General features: G+C 40.1%; 1 protein-coding gene across 1 annotated transcript in view; it reads right to left on the bottom strand.

Annotated features, from left to right (window-relative positions):
• Positions 1-11,506, bottom strand: part of TRIM2 (tripartite motif containing 2) — a 127,700-nt gene extending 116,194 nt beyond the window's left edge. Inside the window, exon 1 of the mRNA XM_073341388.1 lies at positions 11,405-11,506. The gene's annotated coding sequence lies outside the window, so the exon portion shown is untranslated. The remainder of the gene's footprint in view (positions 1-11,404) is intronic.
• Between the last annotated feature and the right edge of the window lie 1,418 nt (positions 11,507-12,924).

The following is a 12,924-nucleotide window of genomic DNA, read 5'->3' as shown; positions in this document are numbered from 1 at the left end:
GGCTCGGACTATAACAGGGTTTAAAAAAGAACTAGATAAATTCATGGAGGTTAAGTCCATTAATGGCTATTAGCCAGGATGGGTAAGGAATGGTGTCCCTAGCCTCTGTTTGTCAGAGAGTGGAGATGGATGGCAGGAGAGAGATCACTTGATCATTACCTGTTAGGTTCACTCCCTCCGGGGCACCTGGCATTGGCCACTGTCGGTAGACAGGATACTGGGCTGGATGAACCTTTGGTCTGACCCAGTATGGCCGTTCTTATGGGAGCTGTGCAGAGCCAACTGGACTTTTAACAGCCTGGCAACCCCAGCTTCCCCTGCACAGGGCTAGCCGGTGCTCGTGGCTCCAGTCTTTTGTGGGGGGTGGGCACCGTGACCCAGGGCTTCTGGCCTGTGGTTTAGAAACTTGCTGAGGGCTGGGTGAAATGAAGCAGCAGGCTGTATCTGGCCCGCAGGCTGTAGATTCTCCACCCCGATTTAAAGTGTGCTCTCTCTCTCTCTTTTTATTAAGCACTTTTTATAGAATCACAATACTACATTGCGGGTACAGAGGGCCACGTAACAATAAGGCTCTGAACAAACCACTGCTTTTATTTCTGGGAAGGCCGGATCTTATCATTTGGATGCTAGTGCCACAACCAATTGCTGCCCTTCGGCTTATGTTTTAAAAGTTGTTCTGTTCTTCAAAAAAATTTAGAAAATCTTTGCTATGCTATCATGCTCCAGCCACAAACCATGCCACCCTCATCCCACCTGCCGCCCCCAATGGCATAAGGGGAGGGAGGAGATGTGATGGGTGCATTCTGGGGGTGTGGGGCCTGGGTAGGATGGGGAGGGAAAAGTTGGAGACATGATGAAGTGGAGCTCCACTATGCCTCATTCTCCACTGGTGGAAAGTTGGAGAAACCTTTTCACAGTTGCATAAGTAGAGCTGCTTCTGTGCACCTCTACCCTGTGCCAGGGCTATGTGACTGAGCATCAGGAAGCAACAACTGATTCTCTTCAGTCCTCACTCTCCACTACACCTGAGCTCGGGTGGGAGGGAGAAGCTGCCCCTCAGTGTCTACTTATCCTCCCTGTTTCCAACTTAAAGCATAACAAAAATGTTCAGAATTTTTTATTTTTATTTTATTTTATTTTTTTTTAACAGGGCAGAACTATTTTTAAATGAACATGAGCCAGAAGAGTCTGCCATAACCACTCACTGCCATCCAGTGATGGATCCTGGCTTTCCCTGATGTAAAAACAACAGTGATGTGTGCACTATTTCTTCTGTGTTTACATTTTCTGAGACAGGCTATTTGGAATAATGAATTAGCAGAAATTATTTATTTTCAGTGTGTGAAGCGTCAAGGTCAAAGCCTAACCAACCCTTCACTAGCATCCCACTAATTACAATGAAAATAATTGCTTCTTTTCTCATCAATAACTATTGATTTCTAAGAGTACAGGATTTTACATGAGTCCATGCACTGGTGTTCATAATGAGCTCTACACCAAGCTAGCATGTCACAAGCCTGAGTGTTACTTGAAAACTGACCTTTAATGATTAAACAATAAATTAAAATACACTGAAAAAAATTCTCACATACATTTTCAAAACTACATCAACCAATCTCCATTTTGGTGGGAAAAGAGAGGGCATCAGCGGATGTGGGGATCATTATGATAAGTTTGGACGACAAGAGGGCCAAATTTCTGCCTTGAAAATTCAGTATGAACATTTTTTATGTATAAAGGACAAAACGTGGCCTATAGTTAATAAAACACCTAGCCTCAGGAGCACCAGATATGCTAATATAAGTTGGGCATTAGTTGATTTAATTCTTTAACCAATTTTCAGCCTCATTGCTCTACCTTTTACTTAGTAATTACCTAATGCCTGAGCATTTACTAATGACTGATTTAAAATTTGTCTGTGGGCTAAATATATTGTAACAAATCTATGACCACCTAGGGTTTCACATTTGTCACTAGACTGCACACCACTGGCATTTAGATTTTCAAGTCAAAAAAACAAATCCTCCTATTCCTAAAACAGGCCCCCAGAATTAATGAGGAATCACTGTCTGCAGAATAGCACTTATGACACACATTCTAGAAGTTCAGATTCAATCCAGTGAAGGGCATACACACTAGTCAATTAATTATAATGCCTTTTATAGAAAAAGCTTACTAAATCTTTCAGTATATAGACTTTCCCTTCAGTCTTTAAAATCCTCTAAAATGCAGTGGGGCCACACTGTTGCCCCACTGAAGTCAATGGCAAAAAAACAACAGTCAGGGTAGCTAAACACTGGAATAATTTACTTAGGGTTCTGGTGAATTCTCCATCACTTTGTCTTCAAATCATGACTGGATATCTTTCTATATACTATAGCTCCAACAGAAGTTATGGGACTGACATAGTAATTACTGGGTGGGGCTTTTTGATCTGTGTTATTAGAGCTGATCGGAATACTTTTATTAAAACGGTTTTTTTTAAAAAAGCTGTTTTGATTAAACCATTTTTGGACAAATTTTGACAAAGTTTCTCATGAAAGAAAAACATTTAGAAACTCCCTCCCCCCAGAAAATGACCAAGTTTGGTTTCAATTTTTTTTTTTTATCATGTACATTTGATTTTTATTACTTTTGCATTGTTTCACGACATGTCAGCATGATTAGTCTGGACATACCACAATTGACATAATAGTTGAAATAATACAAGTGTCAAATTATTTCATTACAACACAAACAGGAGTCACTTTGATCTAGAAAAGAAGATGTTTCAATGAGTACAAAGTAGCAGCTGCCTTTAATGATTTTAAAAACAAAATAAATTAAAAATACAGTGTTTCAACTACTACATCATGAGATACAGCAGTAGTAGTGCACGTATATTATGCAGGTCAACTGTTAACGTGTCATGAAATAATGTAAAGATAATAAAACCGAGATGAAAAACCCATGAAATGAAAAGTTTGAAATGAAGTTTTCCCCAAATGAAACTTCTAAATTTCAAACAGCTCTACATGTTAGGCAAGAACTCAGGCTAGGCAATCAAAATGGTCCCTTCTGGCCTTAAAAGCTATGCATCTATGACTTCAGTGGGAGCAGTATTTCACCCAATAAATCTATCAATTATGAAAAATCAGATATTAGCCTTTTCTCTTACTGCCCCATAGCACTGATTATACTCTCAGGGAAATTCTCAGCCAGTCAAACCATGGAGCTGTATCACTGCATTACAACTCCAGAACATAACTGCTTGGATGACACCTTGTTCCCTCCTTGTTCAGTACATCCCACTCCTCTCCCACCCCAGATCCTTGATTCCCCTTTTTTAGAACTGAATTAGAGGAATGTGGAATAGACTAAGTCTAACCTTCTCTTGTGTATCTTACTCCGTTTGTGGCCCTAACCAACAACTACAACCGATAGATTTCCAGGTCAGCATCACTTAAAGTAGGACGTGAATCGCAAGGTGCTGACAACTAGACTCAGCACTAGGGAGTGGCAAGCACAAGGGCTGAACAAGCACACTTGGGGTTCATTCTAGTTTATAGTATATTTTTAATTGGGTTAGCATGTGTAATGGTGCTGTTTAATGGAGAAAGACTGGAGACGATACCCTGACCTTCTTGATAATAAGCAAGATCTCTCATGAGGATAAATTATTTGGCCTTCTAGTTTATCCCTTTGGGAACCAAATTACTGCCTCAGAAAAAGAGCTACCTGTCCTATTATCCCTTAACTAATAAGAACTGCAAAATCCTTGTCAAACTACTAGCCATCTAGCTTGATAAAATAACCCTTCATCCAACCAGATCAAGCTGGATTTATGAGTATTTACATGCCCTCAAGTAATCTTTCAATACCACATTGTTCATTGTTCTCTGTAATATAAGAAAAACATTCTTCATTTCTTCGGATGCCGAAAAGGCATTCAAGGGGATACAATGGCCCTTCATGTTCAGAGGCTTGCATTAGTTTAGTTGCTTTATTGAACAGACAACCCTGTGACTGTGAGGGTATATCTGATTTTGGCTGATATCGATCCTGACTGTTGATTAGGTGTATGTTACCTTACTTACATAAATTGTACAATCAATCAATCCAAAAATCTATGTTACTGCCAACTATAATTCAGAATTTAAAGTAACAAAAATGAGGACATTCAAAGTCACAGTGTACTTCCAAAAGCCACAGCAGCATGGGCCCCTTGTGCTTACATAGTGTTTAATATTACTAAATACACTGCTAGGTTTATACCCTACATGACAGAGCTTCTTCTCGGACTTGGTGGGTCCCGCGCTTCTGTTTAGCAGTGGGCCAGGGTATTCCGTTCTCTGTCAGAATTTTCCCCACACCCCTGGGCTTGCTGTCAACACCCCCCGCCGGAGCAGGGTTCCTCCCAGCTTCCTTGACAGGGAGAGGGAAGGGGAGCCTCTCAGTCTCTGGTAGCCCCTCCAGGCATGGTGGTAATAGACCCAACAGTCACTTCAGTCTCTCCCCTCTGGCGGGCTCTCTTCCCTCAGCCCTCTGGGGCCCAGAAGGAGCATCTGCCACATTGAGCGGGGATTCTTCCACTCTTTGCCTCTGTACCTGTGTGGTTTCTCTCCTGGTGGTTGTCAGCATCTGCACTGCCCAACTCTCCAGTAGCTCACCTTCCTCCCTCAGCTCCTATCACATGCCCCTATCTGGATGGAGGGGAGGCTTTTAACAGGTTCTGGCAGGCCCTTGATTGGCCTCAGGTGTCCTAATTAACCTAGAGTAACCTCTGTTCAGTTACCAAGGGAAAAGGGACCTGCTTATCCTGGAGCTAATATACCTGCCTTCCGCCACTCATGTTGCCATCTGGCCTGTCCCCGTCACACCTAATAAAAACCCAGTGCTAGAAATCATAGTGATGGGTATAATATAAATGTCTAGGTAGATGGAACATTTATGAAATATGCAGAGTTATGTTATCCCATTTATTCAATTTGTCCACCCTCTCCAGGATGATGATGATCCGAAGAGTATGTACAAATTGAATAAATGGGATAACACAACCTTCAGAACTGAAGATCATACTATATGATGGTTTTGCAAGTTAATGGGAGTTTTGTCTGAGACTGGATGGCAGGTTCAGCCCTAACTTATGTACATGATAAATGCCTCCTAGTTCACACACTGGCTTTAAAAAAAAAGCGAGCGCAAAAGGCAGTGTTTACAACTGTATGATGTATTACTGTATAGAGCTAACTGGGAATTTTTCACTGAAATGTTTGTCTGTTGGAAAAGACCGATTAATCAAACCAAAACTTTTTGTGGAAGCATACTGCTTTTGACAGGACGATTTCTCAAGTCCAGGATGAAATCTCTGTCAAAACCAGCAAAGGGAGAGAGGGACCACAGAATAGCCAACAACACAGTGATTGGAGTACTTACCTGCGTTCTGGGAGATCTAGGTTTAACTCCCTTCTCTGCCTAATTCAGTGCTCTAACCACCAGGCTACAGTCTCAGCCCCGCTCTCTGGCCCAGTGAATATTTAATAATTTACGCAGAGTGGCTGAGAGAGAGAGAGAGAGAGAGAGAGTCAGTGTAGGGACTCGAAATTGTGTTTTCTACATCCCAGGGGAGTGCCCTAACCAGTGGGCTACTGGCCACCCCAGGGTCTCTTGGTCCCTCATTTTTTCATTAAAAGTTCTCAGGGTCCCAGTTTTGTCCCAGTGCAGAACAAAACCAAATGCCAAAACCTCAAAAGTTTTCAGGAAACTGAATTCTTGTTTTCCAGCCAGCACTACTACTGAAATCTACAGCTGAGATGGGAGGGGAGCAAGGGGCTAGGTGTTATCAGACAGTACTAACTAAAGCACTGTAACCCATGCTGACAGTCTGCTGCTCCTGTAGAGAGACACCTTGTCCACCTGCAAGGATCACAATGCAGGATCAGAGCCTGCATGAATGAATGTGTGAAGTTATTCTTTGATGGGCATGAACTATGTTATAGCTGTTATATGTGGGTATTTAATGTTAATGTTTTGGTGATGTGATTAAATGTGGGTGAATATACTCCATTAACATAATGACTCTATACTAATGGGCTTAAAGGAATCATTATCAATGGCCCCCAACTGTTTCATAATTCATGTTTATGTTTTCTTGAGGTGATTCAATTTAGATGAATACACATCATTAAATTAATAGTTGGATATTAAAAACCTTAAGGGAAACATTACCAGTGGGTCAGGACTATTTTGAATCAGGTCACAGAAAGATTTACGCCATTTTTAATTATATACTAACAAAAAAAAATATCTAAATGGATTTTGGTATCCTCCTGAATGACTACTGGCTACATATATATATGTATGTAAGTAACTTAGATTCAAATGGCAAACGAGAAAACTGGTTAAACTGTAATTTAACAATACAGTAAGGAGATGTGTAGTTTTAATGGAAGTGTATGCTTTCTTGACAATTACTGTATCTCCTTTCACATTTGAAAATAAGAAGAGAAAGAGAGCTTCAAGTTTTTTAAACATGCTTTAAACAATCATCTTGTCAAACGACAAAATAGGTTCTGCAGTCTTTTGCTACTGGAGGACAACAACGGCCAAATGGAGTTTCATTTATGCAATTTCAATTATTAAAGCAACTATTTATCAGGATTTAACAAGCAACCTGGTTTTGGAGCAGAAGAAGAGATCTAATGTGTTCTGTGATCTGAGATGTCAAATACAAGAGTATTTGGTCTGTGTGGAACCATAATAAGGGCCTGATCCAAAGCCCATTCAACTCAATGGAAATACTTTGTATCAGACTTAACTCATTACTTATTGTAATTGAGTTCTAACCTTCTTCATTTTTCATCACAGTTTTTAATGAAAAGTGTGTTCTAATTCCACTTCTGGTTTGCATAATGTGCCTAAACTTATTTTATAGTGGTTCAAGATCATCACCAGTCAGTGTTTCATTCTGGAGCTCTCGCTAATGCCAGTTTAAATCAGGAATAACTCCATTGACTCATTTTCCTATTTATTTGGTTGTTTAAAAAATATTTTCCTCTATCCAGTGCTGTGTGAAAGACCCATGTAAACAACAATTGAGATTAACTAACTGATTAACTACACAGGGGAAACAGTGAACCTGATTACAAACAAGGTGCTATTATAACACAACTGCGAAGTGTATGCCATGTCCACCTCCAGGGGCTAGTCCATATAGAGGATAACAGCCTACTACTGCTGCCTGTTAGTGGAGTTATATTGATATCTCATATGGTAGAGCTCTGTACTTTAGTGCTAAAGTGGGAGTCATTACACTGTTAAATGCACAAAGTAGACAAAGTGAAAAAATGGAGGAAAATTATTTTCTCTAATCTACTTCAGTTAAAGAATTCTTTGGTGCTGTAATGAAAGAAAGTAAAAAAAAATCTCAGACAGAAGCATGACTATTATTAAAGTGAAGGTGTCCCTGTAACACTGCAATAATCTATTTTGATTTTTTTTTAAAATATAGACAATAATCCCAATTAACCAAAGATGATCCTGGTTTCCTGAAAGAGGAATAAACAAACCTAGTGTAGTTTCTTAACTATTACAATATATTTGTTTAATTATATAAAGTTATTTCCCAGAGCCACTGCATGGATTTATTTGCCTTGGAGGAAAGTACATTTGTGATGTAGCATTTGACAGGACCTATTTAAAATGTTCACTGCTTCTTACCCTGCCACTTACTTTTTGATTTTGTATTTAAAATAGGTTGTTAGCTCTTTGGAGAAGAGACTCTTTTTGTTCTGTGTTTATACAGTGCCTAGCACAATGGTGTCCAGGTCCACTCTGCTGTCACATACCCCCACCCCCATCAGGAAAAGACTAATGTGCTCCTGTGGGCTCAACCTATAGTAAACAGGCACACCTGCAAGCCTGTTGCACTTGGAGGAAGAAAGCTTAAAAGGGAGAGTTTGTCATAGGAAGGGATGGCAACTGGCAGGTAAGCTGCTGTGCCCCAGAGTTAGCTGACTCTTGCAACAGAGCTGCTTGGAGAAAGACAGCTTACAAGTATTTGCTGCAAGGACCCACCAGATCAGGTATAAGCTGAGTGCAGCAGGGAGGAATTGTAAGACAAGCTGTGACCTGGCATCTAGCTGTACCCAACCTTCATTAACAAGCCACACCCAGTAGACTCTTTTGAAACGTTGAGAGACCGAGCACACCGATAACTGGAAGTACTGTAGAGCAGTGGTTCTCAAAGCCAGTCCGCTTAGCCCGCGCTGCTTTCCAGAGCCCCCATTGGCCTGGAGCGGCGAACCGCAGCCAGTGGGAGCCGCGATCAGCCGAACCTGCGGACACGGCAAGTAAACAAACCGGTACTGCCCGCCAGGGGCTTTCCCTGGCCAAGTGGCAAACCGGCTTTGAAAACCACTGCTGTAGAGGGGGAAAGGTCTCTGAAAACACCCGGCCTGTCACAAAATGGTGAAGGATGATGGCATTGCACCCCCAGCATAATTCTATTTCTCCAGTTAGATCTCGGGCATGAATGCTAGTAAAGCTCAAATCACAGCATTTACATGGAAAGAGAAAACACAAACAGGCCTGAAAAATATTTGTTGCAAAATTCAGCAGAATATTTATGGAAAATTGTCCTGACCTACTTTGCTTCCTCTTGCTGGGATTCAGGAGGGAGAAGGAGTGTTGCCTAGAGAACTGAGGGGAAAGAAAAACCAACATAGAGACTAAAGTTATTCAATGCTGGCAGTAAAGATGAAGTGGACAATGAGCTCAAGTCTCTCAGTCAGCTTAGGGCGCAAAGTTTGTTCTAGTTTTAGGGCAAAAGGGTGCTAAGAAAATAGGAAGGGTAATTTTCCTTGTGGGGAGGAGTAACTGGGAGGGAGGCAGGGCCCTGGTCTGGGGGGAAAAAAAACAAGGAAACTATGGAGAAGAGGATCTTCTTCATCTTCAGTACCTCATTGCGTAATGAAGATGGTTATGGATTTACTATAAATTAATATCTTGCCATTTATTACACCCCAGCCTTTACCTTTAGAATGGAGAATACCAAAAATTCCAGGATAAATGTAACTACTGCAATAGTAAATGTCAAGAGTGGACTGTACTCCCCGTTAGTACTCTCAGGATGAGACCAACCTTAAAATAATAGGTTAGCCCATAGCTCAGCCAAATAGTCAATCTAGCTTTTCCATACCATACCAAGGTAGCGAATCTGGCAGTTTTACACCTATCCAAAGTATTTTGCAGAAAAAACAAACAAACCAGACAACATTTAGTTCCATTAGTGCTCCCTATATTGGAAGGCTGCTTGTGTACTCTCTCTCCCATTTCAGGAAAAAAATTATCTGCAAAGAGGTAGAACCCAGTAGCGCACACACAAGGATGTTCAGACTCCAGTGCTTAAAAAAAAAAAAAAGTCTAATATCACTAATGCACATAATAGAAAGTGAAGCTCTGTCTCTGGGCAGCAGCACCAGGAACTGCAAGGGTTGTTTAACATTCAGTGAGCATATGCCTAAAAAGTCAGTGCACATATTTGCAAATTTCACTGCATATCTGTGCATCACTGAACTTTGTTTAGGCACGATCAGTTCAGAGCAGAGATGGAACTTTTTTGGATGAAATCTGGTACAATATGTAGCACAACTGAAACAGAAAACAGTTTTTCTTAGTCTGTCCCCTCCCCCCCCCATTGTGTGTGTGTGTGTGTGTGTGTGTGTGTGTGTGTGTGTGTGTGTGAGAGAGAGAATATAATCTTGGATTCTGAACTGAAGCACAGCAGATAGAAAGATCCTGCACAGATTTTTAAACCCTGTTCCAAATCCTCCTGGAAGAACTTTTGAATAGATTCAGTGAAGTCATAGATAATTTCTCTATATTCAAGGGACTTATTTTTGGCTTTCAGCATTTATTGAATAAGCTACCATTAGGTTAATGCCATCCCCAGCTGGCAACCTTTCCCTAACTCCACTACCCTCGATTTCTGCTATTTTAATCTTTTTACATGTTTGAGATAGACGTAGTCCTTAGAGGTCACCACTTGCCTCAGCAGTTGGTTTGCTGCCAATCTGCCTGGGGAAACCTAACTCTACCAATTGTGATCAAAGATGACCATTTTCATATATAGCTAATGGTGAAGGCACATGTTCATCGCCATATATAAGCAGGGCGGGAGGCATAAGTAGCTGCAATGGAGAGACATCTACATGTTCAGTGGTGCCCCAATTTCAGCAAAGACAGCCAAATGCATCCCTGGTGTAACTACATTGACATCACTGGAGTTACACCAGGGATGCATTTGGCCCTTTATTTGCCATACAGTGATACATGAAACAAACAAAACCTTCATAATCACTTGATGCTGGTCACCTGTTTAAAAGAACTGCAATAATTAAATGTTTGCATGGGTCATAAAGGGTTCACAGTACTGTGACAGCCCCTAGTAAATAACAAACCCTGTAAATAAATAAACATGACATGACAACTCAAACAAACTGGACATGGCAGGCATTTCTGGTGTAATTATCTGAAATTTGTAAGCAGTACTGGTTGCAGATTGTTTTGAATATGCAGATTTCATTCATAACATATTAAGAGTTCACCAGCTATAAACTGAAATTCACTGCAGTGGAGTAACCATGCTATAAAATGCTTGCATTATACAGGAGATTGTAAACCAAGATGCTATGATCAGGTTATAAAAAGCACAAAACATACCAACCAACACCTGTGTTCTTGTTTACAATTCCTGTCTGCAGCGCTGAGAAACCTGCAACTCCACTGCTTCCCAACCACCATGTTATTCTGTATTCATGCCTTACAGCAAACAAAGCTCATCTCCCACTACATAAGAGTGAGAGATTTAATGAAAAACATGCATTGCTCACCCTGCTATTTTCATTGTTCTTTTCAGTTCAGATGCAAGCTAAATAGTACCCCGATGATGGGGATTTGGTTTTTCTTCTATAATAAGTTACTGTAGAATTTCTTAATCAGAAGTCCAATTCTATGTTCTTTTTTTTTAAAATACAAACAGATTCCAGGTGAAAAATGCCAGGAGAAATTTCTATTTTGTGCTTGCAAATAGTCTCTTTATGCAGAGGTATCTTTCTTCCTGTACCTCAAATACTATCTACAGTAATAGCATTTCTATCAGGCTTCTGGCTCTTCCTGTCACAAACAAAGCAGTACAGAAATCCTAAAAATCAACTGACACAATTGTAACCTATTTGCTCCGTAAATCTACCAAGGATCCCCTTCTCTCTCTAACATTTTCACTGAAAACCATTACAATACTGCAAAGAAACATTCTCACTGGGGATGTTTTTGGCTTTCATCTCACTGCTTTTTCAACCAGAACACTGGAGTTAGAAACCTTAATTAGCAATCTGAAAGCAGCACACAGGCCAGGAATACTTACATTTGCAATTGTGTTTGCGATATTTGTGCACTGATCCAGCACAAAGAAGAGAAAGAGCTTTTTTATAGACTGCCTTTCAAGCCTGGTAGCAGTGAAAAGAAGGCTGCTATCTGAAAGCTACTCATTTTCTATATGCTCTGCTCTCCTTGCTTCCTATGTGCATGCAACTCAGCTGCCAGATTTAATAACCATGTCAGCCTGTTTCCCTCATAAAGAGGCAGAGAGATGATAGGATGAAGATGAAGCAGCCAGCATGTTAATCTGTAGTTATGGCGACACTAACCCTTGAACAAATGTCAGGGTGTTATTGTCCTTGAAGAAATAAAATAAATCAACACTATTTCTTCTGAAGTAGTATTCAATGCTTTTTCACAATGCCATTAAAAATAGAAACACTCCTTACCTAGCAAAAGCTGACAACAAAGTTCATTTATCTTTTACTGTTATCTGACCTTTCACCAGACATTTTCCTTAACAAGGCATTTTTACCCCCAAATGAGAACAAAACCCACCTTCTTCAGAATTAATAAAGAATTACTCCTCCCCTCCCCTTCTTCATTTTAAAAGGAAATGTTTCCATATCCAGCTTTGTTGAATCTTTCAGAAAAAAAAATGAAAGCTCTCATTTACCATTTACATGTTCCCATGCAGTGATTCTCAGAGCCCTGGACCTTAACATCTGACGTAACCAGTTTCAGTTCTCTGTAGGCATGGAACATTTCCAAATCACAGGCCACAAAGCCAGCTCCATGGAGGTGAGGGATTGGCAAATCAAAGTTTACATGACTGGAGAATAGGGAAGCTGGTCTTGCAATGAAAAACGATAAACTAAAAACATAAAAAAAATATGACTGGCTTTGCTACAGTGTACAGATGCTGCAGAGATCATATGACATTGCTCTGCCTGTGTGTGTCTTTTTGTCTCTCTCATTTATATTCTCTACCCTTCCCTTCAAGGCACCTGTCTCAGCAGGGAGTGGTTTCTGTGGAAACTACAAACAGCCAGTTCTCCACTCAGAGAAACTGTTACCATGGAAACCTTACAAAATGTATATGGCCTAGATTATCATTCTTTTTTAAAATGAAAATTATATTGAAATTATTAATCATAAAATTGGAGCTAAGCGTGTTGGGGGGGTGAGAAATAGAGTAATAGCATTACAGAAAAATGCATTATTGTCACCAATAAAATTACAGTTCAACAAGCACTATCATAGCATCACATGCAGAGATAAAATTGTTTCTAAATAGAACTAAATGAGGCATGTCGTTTAGCCTTTTTTACTGAAAAGCGGACATTTATTTTTCTGTTTACCCTAGCGTTCGTTATAGCACCCAGGACTGAATTATCAAAATGCTGAGATTTGTTTAATTTGTGAATAATAATATTACCAGCCATGAACAGCATATTTAATAACCCAGACCCAACTACAAAACATATATGCAATATTCAAAATTGAAAGATCACATTCCGAAGCCTCACTATCTACTCAGAAATAATTTAAAAGAAAATCTTAAAA

The sequence above is a fragment of the Lepidochelys kempii genome, chromosome 4, assembly GCF_965140265.1.
Source record: "Lepidochelys kempii isolate rLepKem1 chromosome 4, rLepKem1.hap2, whole genome shotgun sequence".
Lineage (NCBI taxonomy): Eukaryota > Metazoa > Chordata > Testudines > Cheloniidae > Lepidochelys > Lepidochelys kempii.
Note: the sequence above shows the minus strand (reverse complement) of the source record. Positions and strands in the feature narration are given on the sequence as shown.